The following is a 7,080-nucleotide window of genomic DNA, read 5'->3' as shown; positions in this document are numbered from 1 at the left end:
GTGGTTGATAAATAGGTCATGCAACGCGGGACAATGACCCACAAACAGCCAGGAAACAACGCCCGATCCCTATTGATGGCTTGCCGAGGAGTTTTAAACTTTTGCCGACTTGTGTTTATATATTTGATATCAATAGACACGAGATGAGATACTACGAATCATCCAAAATCCTTCTTCCAACTCTTTTAGGTCATACAGTAATAATCTGGGTCTGGAGTGTAAATAGTACAGCTTACTAGCTTCAGTCACTTTAGTGACATCATGTGATTGTGACGTCATGGTAACCGATGGCGTGACAATGGTCTTCACAGTATTTTAATGCAATTTGCATTTTAGTAAACTCACCCACGCAATATATCCGGTTGAAGCCAGTTGGACCCGTGAAGATTCCGGGGTAGAATAGGTCTTCCGCAACCCATACTTGCCGTAAAAATGGAATGCGATGACATGCATAAACAAAGTCACCGAGCCTGACCACCCGATCCCGTTGGTCATCTCTCACGACAAGCATAGTCCTTTTACGGCAAGCATGGTTGTTGGAAGTCCTATTCTCTACCCGGATCTTCAAGGGTCCATTTTTGAGTTTTTTTCGGTATGATGCGGCCTGGGATCGATCTCCCTACCTTCAGCTCCCCGGGCAGTCCCTGACCAGAATATTCAAGGGTCGTGTGACCTTCACAATGAATACATTAGTATTTGCATGAACATTCCATAGGGTATTCCAGCGAAAATGAAGCATATTCAAATCCCTGCTGTATTCCGCGAATATTTTGCACAAATACCCACTCGGTGCGGAAATGTACCTGTCTTATAGTAAATCCCATTTTATGCAGAACTCGTGCTGATTTTTGCATTATCTGCCGCAGATTTTGTCAAACAATCTGTTGGAGCTGTTTTTCACGTGTAAACAGACATATGTGTCGTTTTAAATTGAAGTTGACTGTTCTATTATTCCTTAGCATAAGTGCATGTCTCTATATTTACACAAATGACCTCCAGGTTCACTTCATTAAGTGTATCAGAACCATTGCCGCCACAAGTCAAACAGGTTCAAAACCTCGAAATTCACGAAAAACTAAACTAAAATGTTTGCCGAAAAGTGTGCAAAATTATGAAAATGTGGTTGCAGAACTTAAATTGACTGTAGAGGAGACATACATGTTATCATATCCTTGACATGTCCAAGAACCGTGTGGTTTCAGCAATGATGGTCACATCCTTCCACACCTGACAGTAACCACATTTACACGTGGTTGCTCAGCTGACTGTATTCCACAACAAAACAAGAAAAAACATACCCGAGAACATGCGGCCACGAAGAAGGCAACTAAACGACGGAACAAAGTATAACGTTTATTTTGTCATCTTACATGGTCGAAACGTCTGACAACAAACAAGCGTTTAAAAGAATAAACATCCAAATCAATTACTTCTAATGATATAATGTGTAAGATTGGTAAGTTAAACCACGAAGATGAATGTAAAATGACTAAACGCAGAATCACACCCATCCCATGTTGCAGTAGCAGTTGAAGATTGCCGGTATATATCTCAAGGGGCCATTTAGGAGACATATACAGGAAATCCGCACACCGTACCCCACACAGGTCGAAACGGTGTAATATCTGTGTGCAGTCATACGTGTTATATCTCACAAGAAACGATTCATTTCGCCATGATAATTTAACAGTTCATTAGGACCATACACACTTGTTTACAATAATTGCGATACGTGTATTGTGTGATCGAACTGCTGAAATGGAAGTCAGGCATGCATGTTAATTAAACAGACATTAACTAGAATTGATTGCACTTCTTTTAAACAAGCTTAACAGAAATACAATATTGTATGAGCAAGTGTTGAAATGATCAACATCAACACATATTGTTTCGTCCCGCCCTAACTGACAGACTAGCACGTCAAATACTACAGTTGATACACTGGATAATATTGAAAAGTGAATATGAAAAGATGTATGTATTTTGAGCGAGTGTCACACACACACACACACACACACACACACACACACACACACACACACACAGCCTTTAAGTGCACCCATGTGGATCCAGGGTAAGATCTGGATAGCTGCTTATGTTGCCGCTCACTGGATTGTCTGTTGCAGAGTGGGTTGCTTACATACCGCTGACCTATAGCTGGAGTGCAGCGTAAAACAACACGCAAACAAATATGTCTTGCCGCATCACATAATTGTCCACAGAGTTTTGTTTGTATCATCTAAAGATCGCTTCTCCTTCAGAACCCCGTTCAGCATATGGATCAAAAGTATTATTTTGGACAACCTCCGATTCAAAACATCCAGAAAAATATATCCGTTTAAAAACCATTCTAAAATTGTCACCGAAAATCAGGTATACTGCACAGTGGACAGAAAAGTTCATATAGTACACGAGTTCAAAGATTCGATGCATTACACCATCATTTAAACTAGGGGAGGCGCCATATAAACTTTGTAGCATCATCATTTTGATTCTGATAACATGGCTAGGGGTGTGGAGAACAATAAAGATGAGCGATACTGCAAACAGCAGCTTTGAAACCTTTACTTCCAAGGCTAGTGTTTCCTTTCGTCGTGATGTAGATGTCCTTGGAACCCTCTCAAACAATCTCTTCCGGCGCTCGTGTGCATGGACAGCACTGATTGAGATGGCAATGTTCAGGAAAACCATTACAACAAGCGGTATGACTAGCGTTAATATAGAGTCGACAAGCGTCATGGCAACCAACAGTCTTTCGTATTTTTCAAAAACAAGACAACTTGAATTATTGTGGGAACTTATTAACCCTGTCGTCCACAAACTGAAGCTGTACATCCCAACGGCGATGGTGATGAGGAGTACTATGGTGTACTTCGCACGCTTGACACTACACAGGTTTGTTACGTGGCTAGGTAATGACACTCTGATGAAGTTTTCCCAGGTAATAAGCACAACACACCACACAGACAGAAAACCTGTAATATACGTAATGAAAACGGTGGCCTGGCAAACTCCGACCGTCTTAAACACTCGTACATCCAGGCGATACAACCAAACGACGAACAACGACATCAGAAAGAACAAATCGTTGATGGATTTTGTTGCTAAATACAGACAACAAGACGTGTTTCTCAGGTTTGGACTCAGGAATGTTCTCGCAGCTAAAATATTCCCAATTAGCCCTATAGAGAATACAACTGGAAGAGTCCATGTCTGAAGATGGAGTACAGTTTGGTACGTGGGGTCATGTTCCAGATCCGTGGTGTTATATTTGGAGGCGTTCCTGGCACCAAGAATGCTGCTACCTGGATCCATTATCAACTATTGGTCAAACATGCATGTTATTCAGTTGACTGTTCAAATGGGATCCTTGTGCCAACATTGCTGATGTCCGCAACTATTAACAGACGTCGTTACCTAACGAGTTCCTTGCATTGCCGATATCGGCAGCTATTGTGAAATGTTTGTCAAACATGCATGTTGACGTTTAAGTTCTGATGAGTTTCGGACAACTCCAAAACAGTATCCACATCATTTCAGAACTGCGTTCAATACCCGTCTTCACATCCATAGAACTGTGTTCAAATGTTCATGTTTATGGCTTCGCTGTTCTGATCAAAGTCTGAGATCAGACCATGCCATGTCCTTCTTTCCATTTTTAAAAAAACAATCAATCATTCTATTTACAGTGCCCTGTCTTGATACACATGGGTTACCATACTCAAGATTGATAGTTTATTTAATGCAAGCTTTCATCAACTGTATATACCTATATACAGCACATGTAGGACACGGTTAAGGTGACACTGGTGAAGAGATTGATTGTGAAAATATATTGCCTGTGTATCAAATATTTCAATTCCCCGAAGTGCCTGAAGAGAAACAGTTACCCTCTTATGACTTTATTTGTCCATCAAATCTTGTTGATTAAACTGCTTTTATCAAATGGTTCTCATTTCCTCAGGTCGTAATGTGAGAGTTCCGATATATTTCTTCAATGAGATGCCGAACGGCGTATCAATGTTCCAGGAAGAACCAAATGGAATCATTTGAAAATGTATGTATCGCGTATCTACTGTTTTGAATATGATCCTTTAGACATCAATGTAATGATCGTAAAATAATAAAACATTCCTTCATGAAAGCTGATCAAAAGTCATTTGAATCAGTTGTCTGTAAGGCACACGGTGTCTCCTTGCGGACTGTCGCGTCCTCTGTGACAAAGTGCCATAGGAAGTGGGACGCTTGATGAGTGATCATCTATCAACGTTGGCAACGTGATCAACTTCCCTTTTAGAGTATTTCCTTGTGAGCATATATAACTGGGAAGTCGTACAGTCCCTGCACGATCATCAGTCGACGAACATCGTATGGCCTGTTTCCCTTGTTTTTGCAACTAGGCTGTGAAAATCAGTGGGCGATAGATATATACCCTTTAAGTCATTTCTTGGTAACGAGAGACACGTCAACTTTCTATCTCTTATTATCTTGATTAATTTCTTCTGTTGACGTCTTGCCAAGCTTCTTTATCTGAAAAATAAGAATGATTAAAGTGAGACAACATAATACGTTTCATTGAAACGGATAGGGTAGAAAATACACAGATATTTTATAAATTATATATGAAATATTAAAAATATACAATCATGCTATTTGTGTGTGTGTGTGCAAATGATACATTTTTACAAATAGTTAGTAGTTATAACTACTGACATACACGGGGGTACGTGTGTCTCTTGAGCACTCCCGAAACCTGTGATCATGGGTGGGAATCCTGACTTGCCCCGATTATGTTTCTAGGTTTGTCAGCACCATACCAGTGCCCGTGGGTTTCACCGAAGTGGTAAACGTCTGAGACCTGAATCACTTCGGGCTTTCCTTCCCACATTAAGCTGAAACGCCGTGATAAATCTGGACCACAATTGAAAGCGGTGTCAAACCCAGCTCACTAACTCATTGAATTGAACCGAAAAGTTTTAAGACAAATCTCGAATCAAGACCTATGAAACCTTTGGTCGCTGCTAGTTGGTCCCCACAAAGGAATATTTACAGATTTGGTTTAAGTGTCCCTCTGATTGTATAATACGTCGTTGGTTTCTCATGTGTTTGTGATGAGATGATACGCCTACCTTTTCGCTGATATCTGGTATAACTGTTATTAACACAGTGATATTGTTAGAATTGTAAATGGAATTTCTTATGATTATGGAAAGGGAATTGTCACTGTTACTTATTTGAATACATTATACCCAAATACCTTATTGAACAAAACGGTATCTTTATAACGTTTCCGATTTCTTACCTCAAACGTAGTATCTAGACACTGATGTATCACCCCAAAGGAACACAAATGTAAGTGTGTGGGTGAGTTTTAAATTAAACGTCGCATCAGCATTATTTCAGCCATATTCCGACGAGACCAAGTTGACATACACACAATGCATTCATGAATACAAAGTTATATATAAAAACAATTTATCAAACATATTTGGGCATACCAATATCATTTTGACCGTTTTTAAACATGGGCTAGGCAACCAAAAGCTAGGCCACCTCGCTGGGGATCATGGGGACTTACAGTACCTCTGCTTCCTGCATGTTACCCCAGCAGAATTTACGCCATCACTTTAGCTACTGGTGGCTGTACACATAACTAGCCAATATTAAAAGATACTCAGCAATGAGATGGCTTAAAAAACACTGGTTGAGGATAGTTACATCGATTATGATAGGAATTATTATCATGATTATGTGACACACAGGGGGACAATCATTTTACAGTACTTTCACCTCCTGCACAGAGCCTTCAGTAATGTCAGTTGGTAAAATCATCACACCGAAGTTAACAACAAGCAATTAATTATTATGTACTTTACTTGATAAAATTTATCATAGAGACCAATTTCGTTCACGTAACTTAAGATGAGATGCCAGCTTACACGGAAAAGAGATCTTTCAGATTTACGCTTGGATAATGTGAATCCCTTGTGATTCCAACATATGCTTGACGGTGAACCTTTCATGATAAGGAATACACTTACGAGGTTCATCTTCATTTATCTTAAGCAGATATTCGTGGGTAAACCGACTGTGGCCAATACGACATCGTCGTAAAACAACCTCATCATGTCTTGACTGACAACCCAAGTAGGTATGACCGATCGTTGGTTTAAATTTGTGAAGTTTATTGATTCCTACATGTGTGCCCAACCTATTTTGCATGAGATCCCGAGTATAACTCTTGATGGATGGTTCGAAATCACAGTACGGGATCAGGAGTGGAGATAACGGTTTGTCAAGAGCTGCTTTAGCTGAGTTACCTGCTAAGCCTACATGACTTGGTAACCAGCAAAAGACGATATCACATTGGCCAGGAGAAAGATCATTGAAAAGTTCTGAAATGTCAAGGATTATGGGATGATTTCAGAAGGCACTTTTAAGTGCCTGAAGGCAAGACAGTGAATCGTAGAAAAAGGTGAAATTCTTAGGATTGTATTTACTCCTGAATATAGGTCAAATCTGTTGAGATAGCTTTGGCCTCAGCAGTAAAAAATGAACTATTATTCGGGATGCTTGAGGAAACAGTTCTGGATCGAACGATTGTGGCACTTGCCACTCGTCTGTAAAATTGGATCTGTGAGAATTGTATTTGGTTCGTAATTGGTTATAAACTTGTTGATACCCAAAAGATTTGTTTCGGACTTTTTGAGCTGGGTAAGAGAAAGGTCTATCTCTGGCTTCAGCATCTGCCAGGATGGAGTAGAGAGAAGACGGTAGGGTGATATAATATTTAGATCTATTTTAGCTGGAGTGATGTGAGGTTGAATTCCGATTCCAAGCTGTGGAACCAGGTTGAAAAAAAATCGAAACAGGTTTTCATTTTGAGGATTGAGCACACAATTGTATGCCGAGTTTGATTGATTTGAATGCAATTTAGTGATGTATTGTTGTGATAGTTTAATGCGGCGTTGTTCATCAGCCGCCACATAAAAACTGTCACGGGAAAGGTCCTAAAATTGTGTCTATTTATTCTAGATTTCTTCTGTAGACTGCACCATAGACAATTGGACCATAGTCCAG

At 39.9% G+C, this 7,080-nt stretch overlaps 1 pseudogene; it reads right to left on the bottom strand.

Annotated features, from left to right (window-relative positions):
• Window positions 1–2,235: 2,235 nt before the first annotated feature.
• Window positions 2,236–3,336, bottom strand: LOC139447071 (probable G-protein coupled receptor 34; annotated as a pseudogene).
• Window positions 3,337–7,080: the final 3,744 nt, after the last annotated feature.

The sequence above is a fragment of the Haliotis cracherodii genome, unplaced genomic scaffold, assembly GCF_022045235.1.
Source record: "Haliotis cracherodii isolate W230 unplaced genomic scaffold, xgHalCrac1.p SCAF_7, whole genome shotgun sequence".
Lineage (NCBI taxonomy): Eukaryota > Metazoa > Mollusca > Gastropoda > Lepetellida > Haliotidae > Haliotis > Haliotis cracherodii.
This window is presented reverse-complemented; position numbering and strand designations above follow the sequence as displayed.